Consider the following 11,004-nt stretch of genomic DNA (forward strand, 5'->3'; position numbering starts at 1 on the left):
CTACACTCCACCTGCACCATTTCTACACTCCATGTGGGAATAGCTCAACCCACCCAAATTTTACACTCCACAATTTGCCTTTGTCGCTTAGTTATCAAAGAATTGAGGCAAAGCCTCCAAGACGTGGACAAGCCACTTTCAGTACTTCCTCCATCAATATCCCAATCCCATGCATCAGATAATAACTACATGGCATGCAATAAATAACAACAGTCCAATATGCATTTAGGTCAATTTACTCCTAGGGGTATTTCGGTACATTATCTCTTAGGGGTAAAACTATAAATTTTCCACTTTGTAAATGTATTTCAGTAATTTATCTATTTTAGGGTTTTTCATGGATATTCCTACCTTTCACGTACTAACAGAATCACTTACCGAGGGTTCTTACCTAATTGGGCTCGTTGGCACTTTATTCCAATTTTGGCCCAATAAGCCCAAAAATATCAAGGGCACAAAAATCATGCACTTTGCAGTCCAAACATTGCAGCTTACCAAAAACATTAATCAATTTACCTCACGAGCATTCGTACACTCGTAAATCTACAAAATATCAGTTTTTTGGCATTTCGGCTTTTCAGCTTTTACCGATCTAGACTAAGAAAGGGTGTCAGTTACACACCTGTTTTATGACGATTCGTTGACGAGATCCACGCTCGAACTACCTACAATTATATTACTACCACGTTAATCTACTACCAAAACGAACTACATAATAACTCCTTACCTTATTCGGCCATAACACCTTAGGCACTGCAACCCTACCTTTGCCGAAGTTTGCGACTAGACTTAGATCTCGTCGCTCCACCTGTCCAAGCCCTTGATCAGTAGCCTTTAGATCATATTATTATCAAGACAAAACAGTTATCACAACCCCTTAGTGCTACAAGTCCATGTCGACAGCCTCCCTAACCTTTAGGGCTTTCGGTTTTTCTAAAATACGAATTAAAGACTAGATTAAAAAGACTTACCACCAGTTCCTTCGGTCAATGATCCCAATTAATTTCTACTCAATTCTGATGCCGATCTAAGCCCTTAAAAGATAACAAAAGTCGAGCCTTAGTGATCTCACTATTCGGCCAAGTCCTTAAGAAAATGGGGTTTTCAGCTTTTGTTGAAGCTGTGTAAAGGAAGATGAAATAGGAGGATTTTGCTATGGTCCTATCGACAGAACCTTGAGGTTTAGAGAACTAGAGAATCGGTCAAGAATGATGGAAAAGATAAGAAAATTGGCTAGGAGAAATCGGCATAGAAAAAAGTATAGTTTTCAGGATTTCGACTTTTTTTATGGCAATGACTATAAAGGTTTTAGAAAGGTCTGAAGAAAAGATGGAGATGCACAGGTGGTTAGAGAGATTTGACTATGGAGGAAAAAAAGAAAAAGAAAAAAGTTGAAGAGAAAATGAGCAAAGAAAGAAGAGGAGAATGGTCAACAAACGGCACATCTTTCCCCCTCATGCCGAATTTATACTGGCACTTAACCTAGCCGAATTTTCCCATGCTAGAGGCCCTTGGCCAGCCAACTCCTACTCCTCGATCAGCTCTTAAATCTTCTCCTTTATCATCTCCTAAATCCTCTCCCTTATCAGCTCCTAAATCCTCTCCCTTATCAGCTCCTAAATCTTCTCCTGACAGCCTTTCACTTTAGTTCCACTGCTTACCTTTTCTGTACATAAAAATTAATATCACCAATTTGCTTACCTTGTGACTCAAACCTTTGCTCTCCTTGGTCATCCACACACCACCTCTCAAGCCCCCAAGTGATGCCACAAGCCAACTTACCACGGGCTTCCTTGTGTTTTATTTTACCCAGTTAATACCTTAAAGCCCAGCTAACCAGAACCCCTTCTTTTATAGAATTAAAATTAACTAAAATTACCGGATTTTAACTTAAACTTGGGCCTTCTAGAGACCCACTAACCTGATTAAATCTACGCCAAGCAGACAGAACACCAAAATTTAAAATTTGCCAACACTCACAGAATTCCCAAAAATTGGGGCGTTACAACTCTACCCCCTAAAAGAAATTTCGGCCTCAAAATTTACTTGATCCAAATAGTTGCGGGTATTGTTGACGCATAGTCTCTTTTGACTCCTAAGTAGCTTCCTCCCTTCCATGATTACGCCAAAGTACTTTTACTAATGGAATAGATTTCCTTCTAAAAACCTTAACATCTCGTGCCAATATCTACACAGGCTCCTCCTCAAAGGTCAAATCCGTCCTTACTTTAATCTCCTCCACTAGCACAACATGTGAGGGATCCAATCGATATCGTCTTAACGTAGACACATGAAAGACGTCATGGATTCTGTCCAACTCTGGTGGTAACTCTAACTGATACGCTACTGGCCCTACCTGCTTAAGAACCCGATAAGGCCCTATAAACCGCAGACTCAATTTGCCCTTCTTGCCAAATCTCAAGATCTTCTTCCAAGGTGAAACCTTCAAGAAAACCATATCCCCAACAGCGAACTCTATCTCTTTGTGCTTTAGATTCGTATATGACTTCTGTCTATCAGATGCCTTCTTTAATCTATCTCTTATCAACTTAACCTTACTCTCAGTATCTGCCACCAACTCCAGTCCAAGCACTTGTCGTTCACCCAACTCTGTCCAACACGTAGGTGTACGACATCTCCGCCCATAAAGTGCCTTATATGGAGCCAACTGAATACTTGCCTGGTAGCTGTTATTGTATGCAAACTCCGCCAATGGCAAGTAGTCCTCTCAACTCCCACGAAAATCGATGATACAACCCCTTAACATATCCTCCAAAATCTGAATAACCCTCTCCGACTGTCCATCTGTCTGTAGGTGAAAGGCAGTACTGAAATCCAAGCGTGTACCCAATGCCTCCTGCAACTTCTTCCAGAACCGAGATGTAAACCTAGGGTCTCGGTCAAAAATAATCGACACTGGCACACCATGTAGTCGCACTATCTCTGCTACATACAACCTAGCCAACTTTTGCAGGGAGTAATCAGTACGAACATGTATGAAATGGGCAGATTTTGTTAACCTATCCACCACTACCCACATAGAATCTTTCTTGGCGGGTGTCAAAGGTAGCCCACTCACAAAGTCCATACTGACTCTCTCCCACTTCTACAATGGAATTTTCACGATTCTGAGAATCCGTATGAAATTGATGCTCAACTTTCACTTGCGGCATGTCGACATTTTCCACGAATTAATTACTTCTCGCTTAAGCCTGTGCCACTAGTACAACTCTCGCAAGTCGTGATACAACTTATTCCCTCCAGGATGCATGGCACAAAGTCCCCATGAGCTTCCTTCAATATTGACTATCTCAAGTCGAGTCCTTGAACACAAATTCTTCCTCGAAGCATAAAACTCCTTCAAGATTGGTCCAAAATCCTCATTCTCACCCTTCTCAACTTGTCAAACCGAGAACCAATGAATCATCCTTCAACTATTTTTCTTTAATCTGTTCAGTCCAAGTAGGCCTCACTTGCAATTCTGCTAACAGACTTCCATCGTCAAATAGACTCAAACGTGCAAACAAGGTTCTCAAATCAGAAACAACCCTTCGACTTAACGCATCAGCTACCACGTTAGCCTTACCTGGGTGGTACTCAATCGAACAGTCGTAATCCTTAAGCAACTCTACCCATCTTTGTTGCCTAAGGTTTAACTCCTTCTAAGTTAACAGATACTTTAGGCTCTTATGGTCTGTGTATATGATACACTTTTCTCCATATAAGTAATGTCTCTAGATTTTCAACGCGAAGATCACTGCTGCTAGCTCTAAATCATGCGTAGGGTAGTTCATTTCATGAGACTTAAGCTGTCGCGAAGCACAAGCGACCACCTTACCCTCTTGCATCAATACACATCCTAACCCCACATGCGACACATCGCTGTACACAGTGAAGTCCTTCCCAGACTCCGGTTGAATCAACACTGGTGCTTCAGTCAATACCTTTTTCAAATGGTCAAAAGCTTTTTGCTCATTCTCGGTCCGCATAAATGCTACCCTTTCCTTAATAGTTTCGTCAATGCAAAGAATTAGAGAAAATCCTTCTACGAACCTTCGGTAATAGCCTGCCAAACCCAGAAAACTCTGAATATTCGATACTAATTTTGGTGGCTTCCATCCCATAACTGCCTCAACTTTTCAAGGATCCACTCTAATTCCTTCAGCAGAAACCACATGACCTAGAAAAGCCACTTCTCGCAACCAAAATATGCACTTACTAAACTTTGCATACAGTTGCTTCTCTCTCAGCACTTGCAGCACAATACGTAGCTGCTCCTCATGTTTCTCCTCGGTTTCCGAGTATACCAGAATATCATCAATGAAAACTACCATGAATCGGTCCAAGTATGGTTGGAACACTCGATTCATCAGATCCATGAAAGTGGCAGGTGCGTTCGTCAACCCAAACGGTATAACCAGGAACTTGTAATGACCATATCGAGTCCTGAATGCTGTCTTATGAATATACACTTCCTTTACCCTTAACTGATGGAGACACACTATAAAATAAATGTATACATATTAGTGGTGATCTTCTGTTTGTAAGCTGCTCCTTAGTCTGAGAAGAAGCTCTGTTGTACGCAAGTGATGATGAACTCTTTTTCTAGTTAGGTAATTTTTCAATTCAATCTCGATTCTAACCCTTTCTTTAGGCTTGTGACCACACCGCCTAACCAAACCTCATTATAACCCTCTAAAGACCTTTTGATTGATGTATCATCTTAAATTATAGTGTGGAGATTTGATTTTTCATGCAAGCCTATGGTAATGACTTTTCATTATTGACTATTGAGTGCTTCATTTATTGTCCTTAAACACCTCGAGTGATTTGAGTGAATCTATAGTGAGGATGAAACTCTGTGGTATTCTGAATCAAAGGTAATTACTTAAATGATGAGAGACATCTATGTTTGCATGATTAAATACTCAACTTGGAATGTTTGAAACTTTTATGTTCTTTTAGTTGAATTCTCAATGTATGATTACCAATGGATTATTCTGAGATATTATCGATAGAAATTATAAGTTGAGAAGAATTTATTTTGATTATGAGTCGAGACTTTTGCTTGAGGACAAGCAAATGCTTAAGTGTGGGGGTATTTGATAAACCGTAATTTATACATATTTTTACCACAAGTTTAACGCATTTTATTAATGATTTTCCATTAGAATTAGTGAATCGATGCTCTTAATGCTTTAAATTCATGTTTTACACTTAAGAGAGCATAGGAGAGCGAAAGGAACGAGAAACGGGCCAAATAAGGAGAAAATGGGCCAAAGTACGAAATCAACACGGCCTGGACCTCCTTACATGGGCAAACCACACGGCAGTGTCAATTTGACAGGCTCGAGCATGGCCTGAAGTAATCGCAAACGATCGTGTTACACGGGCGTGTCCCTGCCGAGCCCAAGTTGAGTCTAATTCAGAAAAGGCTAATTTTGAGGGCTTTTAGGCATTCCAAAGCCTATAAATACACCCTAGAGAAGGAAGAAAAGGAGGCGAGAGGAGAGGAGTAAGGAATTACTCCAAGGAAGCCGATTGATCCATCTCAGAAGCTAGATTCGTCATCAAGACTAAAGATCTCTCCCTAATTCCCCTTCAGGAGTTTTGAGATTTCTTTATGTTTTGTATTCTTTATTATTCTGAGATGTTTTCTTATTTAGTTATGAACTAAATCCCCTAAATACATAAGGGGAATGAAACCTAAGACGAATCTTGTTATTATTTTCTGAATTATATGATAAATATTTGACTTGTTCTTAATTATGTGTTCTTAATTCTTGTTTTGATATCCCAGGATACCGATTTAAGATAAGCTCTTATTCAGAGGAGGAATAGACCCTGTTTAAGAGTACATTTATCGTAATTAAGCGGAGTTGATTGCGTGCCTAGACTTAGGGTGACAAGATTTTTCCGGATTAGGGTGAAACCTAATAAGGGGATCCATAGATCGAGTTAATGCAACCCTAGAGTGTTAATTAGAGAAAAGTCTCGATTATTCAATCTAGGGATTAGACGTTATTAGTCTTGAATATGGATAACAACATAACTTAGGGATCTCTACAGAATAAGTTAAATGAATAAATCGTCTGATTCGGAGCCAGAATAACAAGTACAGTCTAGGTGGATTTTTCCTTAGGTATTGTCTTCATTCAATCGATTTTTTCAAAAATAATTCCCCAATTCCATTATTTGTGCGTTCTTAGTTTAGATAATTTGTTAGTTAAAACAAAAACCTCTTTATTCTTAGGCTAGATAATAAAAAGACAGTCATTACTAGTTCTTTTAGTTCCTTTGGGTTTGACAATCCGGTCTTGCTAAAACTATACTACTATTCGATAAGTACACTTGCCTACATCGCGATAATAGCTAGTTCAAGAACGAGTAATTATAAATATTTAAAACCTATCACGAAATCATGCGATCAGCAGTACTAAAATTCAACTTTGTACCTAAATCTTCTTTTAGCTTTTTCCAAAACCGCGATGTGAATCTCAAATCCCTATCTGAAATAATCGACAAAGGTACTCCATGAAGTCTCATAATTTCAGAAACATACAACTCGGCTAGCTTATTAAGTGAGTAGTCAGTACGTACTAGAATAAAGTGAGTCGATTTTGTTAATTGAACAACTACGACCCATTCAACATCTTTCTTTGTTGGTGACAACGGCAATCTCGTCACAAATCCCATAGTAATTTAGTCCCATTTCCACTTGGGAACCATCACAGGCTGAAGCAAACCCGAAGGTCCTTGGTGCTTAGCTTTCACTTGCTGACAAATTAAGCATTTTGAAACAAACTATGAGATGTTACTTTCATACCCGGCCACCAAACCAATCTCTTCAAGTCATTATACATCTTGGTGCTACCTGGACGAACTGACGTAGAACTACTATGTGCCTTGTGAAGAACTTTCCCAATAAGCTCATTATCTCAAGGTACACAGATCCTATCTTGGAACATCAAACAACCGTTGGAACAAATCTGAAAATCTGATTCAACACTTGACTCACATTGAGCTCTTTTAGTTTCCAAATCACTATCACCTTTCTGAGTCTCACAGATGTAACACCCCTAACCCGTATTCATTGCCGAACTAGGGTGAAAGGCATTACTAGACAAAATAAAAAAATTAACATTCATTTCATAAGCATTGAAGCATTAAAGGTCAATCATCAATATAGAATCCCTTACATAGGTCATCGAGACCTTAAACATATACTAGAAAGGGGTCAGTACTAAACCGATCGCATACAAAATTTTTATAAAATTTAAACATTTTCAAACAAGTACAGGTCACACGCCCGTCTGAACAGGCCGTGTGCCTTACACGGCTTTAGACACGCTCATGTGCCTAGACCGTGTCAAAACAGGGCATACATACTGACTTGTTCACATGGTCACAAGACATGCCCATGTGCTTTGGCCGTGGTCAAAAATGACTTGGGCCACACTGCTAGCCACACGCTCGTGTGCCTTAGCCGTGCTTAAGCTCGACTTACAATTGTAGGGTACCCCAGGTGACACACAGTCGTGCAACATAGCCGTGTGTGGCACACGGCTGAGACACACGCCCGTGTCCGTGCCCGTGTGGACAAAAATAGGTCATTTTAATAGCCAATTTTCCACCCCAATTTGGGTCACCCTACAAGCAAAGAAACAAGCAAAATTGCACAACCATTTCAGCCAAAAACCATACCAATCCATACAACATTTATGCCATAACATTATCAATCATTTTCATGCTTATAAACTTAACTCAACTGTGCCAAAAAGAAGACCAAATCATATCAAAACATATGGCTTCATAATCTATAAACTCATGACCAAATCTCATACCAAAAATTGCCAAACTTACCATTTGTTTTAAGCCATACATGAACACATTAAATAGAAAATTTTGCATCACATTTCATATACCAAAATCAAAACATAAACACAACCATTTCAAGCCATATCACTTGGCTAAATATATCATTACAAAACCTATCCAAAATACTTCTAACCTATACATGCCATACTTTACTAAATACATTTTTAAAAGGTACCAAAATGAGATTCGATAGTGTGGTGACGATCCTCGACGATCCCCGAGCTCAAAGTAGCTTCGATATCTAAAAAAAACAATGCAAACACACATAAAGTAAGCTTTCAAAAGCTTAGTAAGCCATATACAAATAAACATATCATTCAAAACAATTAAACATCATCAAATCATTTATACTTTGAAGACAAATTCTAACTCAAATTTGATATTCATACACTTACCTTTCATTCTCAAATAAGCTATACAAAGCAAACATACCTGAGTCCGATATAACATTTCACATGTAATCAAACATTGATGCCACTGTCCCAGATAGAGTCTTACATGAAATCAAATACGATGTCGATGTCCCAGACATGGTCTTACACCATAACACATATCAGAATCCTATGTCATGACATATGTATCCTAACTATTCCTAAGGTTCGTACGGGGCTTTTAATACGTCGGAACTTTGTTGATACTTTCTCGGATAGCACATATTTAGCTCAGACATTCATTCATCACAATTCAATATCAAATGAATAATAATAATTCAATTCAAACAAGCTTATTTGTATATCGACTTACCTCGTAGGGATTTAGATAGATGGAATTGGTTACTCAATGAGTTTTGACTTTCCCTGATCTAATTCCGTATTCTTTAGTTCCCGATTTAAATCAATTCAAATTTAACTTATTCAATCACACATTAATTCAAAACAATCCACAAACACACATTTAGGGCATTTTGCAAACTAGCCCTCACATTTTCACATTTTGACACTTTATGTGACATCCCAAAATTGACCCTAGTCGGGATGTGGTTTCGGGACCACAAAACTGAGGCATAAAAATAATTTATAATTTATTTTGATGCCTATAATATGTGTTAATTCATGTGTGACATTTTTGATGTTTCGATTTAGAGTTATAAATGTGAATTTCACTAGAAAGGGCCTAGTAGTAAACATTGAAAGTATGATGGGGAAATGTGGGATGACTAGTTGATAATGCATGCAAAAATAAGGGATTTGCATGTCAAATTTCCCCTTAACATGAAGTGGCCGCCATGACAAGGAATCATGGGCTAAACATGTCATGAAACATGTTTTGTTGGTGCACTAGGAGAAACAATAAACAAATGAGTATGGGTAATAAAGAAAGAAAAAAAAAAAATGTGTGTGTGTGAGTGAAACCCCCCTTGCCGTGCATTGTGGAAGAGAAAAGAAAATTTTGTTCATCCATTTTCTCTTCTTTGGCGAAAATACTAAGGAAAAGGGAGGATTTTTGCTTCATGCTTGGTTTAGAAGAGAACTAGAAGGAGATTTGGCTATACTTGCATCAAGATTAAGGTATGTTTGAGGTTGTGTCATGAGATTCATGCTTGTTTTGGTTGCTAACTTGATGTGCATGTTAGCCATGGTTCAAATCCTTGTTATGCCATGGAAATGGTATTTGGCCAAGGTGGATTTTGTGTTAATGCCATTGCATGTTAAATATGAAGCTTGTTAATGGTGTATGTGATGGGGATTGATGGCTCTTGGACTTTCTTTTTAGTATTTTTGAGTGAGACATTAAGTTCTTTGCTTAATCATGACCAAAATGATGGTGTTGTGATGTATTCGGTCATGGTATATCCACAAGTATGATTCATGCATGTTGCATGGTAGGTAAGATTTGAGCTTTGAATATGTGTTTGCACATGATGAATTGGTATGACATATATACTATTTCAAGGTATATATTTGCTTGGGATGATGTTTTCGGTTATGTAGTACATGAGAGATGTGTATTGAGCTACAATATGTAATGCGTTAGTTAGTAAAATGCATGCTGTTTTTGTGTGGTATTAAGTGCATAATCGGCCTCAACATGGGCATGCATATTCGCCACATGAGGGAAATTGGTGTGCATGCATTCGGTTAGAGGCAAGCATATTGATGCCTATTCTTGGCTTAGAAAATTCGCTAAGAGGAATACTAACTAAGGTGTTGAGTTCGATTCATGATTTTGTACATATGCGACTTTGATGCCTAATGAGTAGATATTTATATATTGGCTAGGCATCTTGAATTCCTCTTCCGATGCTCAAATGATAAAACCAATTTATTTGTTAAATTTAGCTCAAGAAGCTAGAGGTGGAGAATCAAGCAAAGGCAAAGGAAAGATAATCGAGTAGTCGATTGGAAATCGTTTCATCCAATATAAGGTAAGTCATAAAGCATATATTTGGCATTGATTTAAATGATCATAATATATATATGCAATTGTGTTTAATGAATTGATGTGTAAGTGGAAATGTATGTGTATGGAATGATGCCATTGTTGAATGTATAAAGGTAGTAAAATGCATAACGTATTGGTCTTGGCACTAAGTGTGCGGGTATAAATGGACACGGTGACAAGATTGGCACTAAGTGTGCGGATTTAAAATTTGTACAGCACTAAGTGTGCGAATTTGATTATATAGCACTATGTGTGCGAGCTGATTATATAGCACTAAGTGTGCGGACTTATTATATGCTTTTGCATCACTATTGGCACTGAGTGTGCGATATTATCGAGTTGATCACGGACAGCGGATCGGGTAAGTACCTCGAGCTCATGATGAATAGAAAATACGTCCATGCTTGGGGTTGAATTGGTAAGCCTTAAATCTATGTGATGATTGAAATTGTATGGTTGTGCTGGAAAATGAGTTAATGTGTAAAAAATGCTTGATTATCTTGTTGTGTAGAATATGAAATGTGGATGTATGAATTGGTACGAGATTGGACCGAAAGGTTCGAGGTATTATGGTATGGATTCGATATGGACGAGTACCTAGTTTCATTTGTTGTACATGTAGTAGTAATTTTATCGATTGGATTGACGAATGCTTATGACTTACTGAGTTGTAAACTCACTCAGTGTTTTCTTGTCACCCATTTTAGGTCTTTGGGACTCGTCTTGTTGTGTGCTCGGAACCGT

This window comes from Gossypium arboreum, chromosome 1, assembly GCF_025698485.1.
Source record: "Gossypium arboreum isolate Shixiya-1 chromosome 1, ASM2569848v2, whole genome shotgun sequence".
Lineage (NCBI taxonomy): Eukaryota > Viridiplantae > Streptophyta > Magnoliopsida > Malvales > Malvaceae > Gossypium > Gossypium arboreum.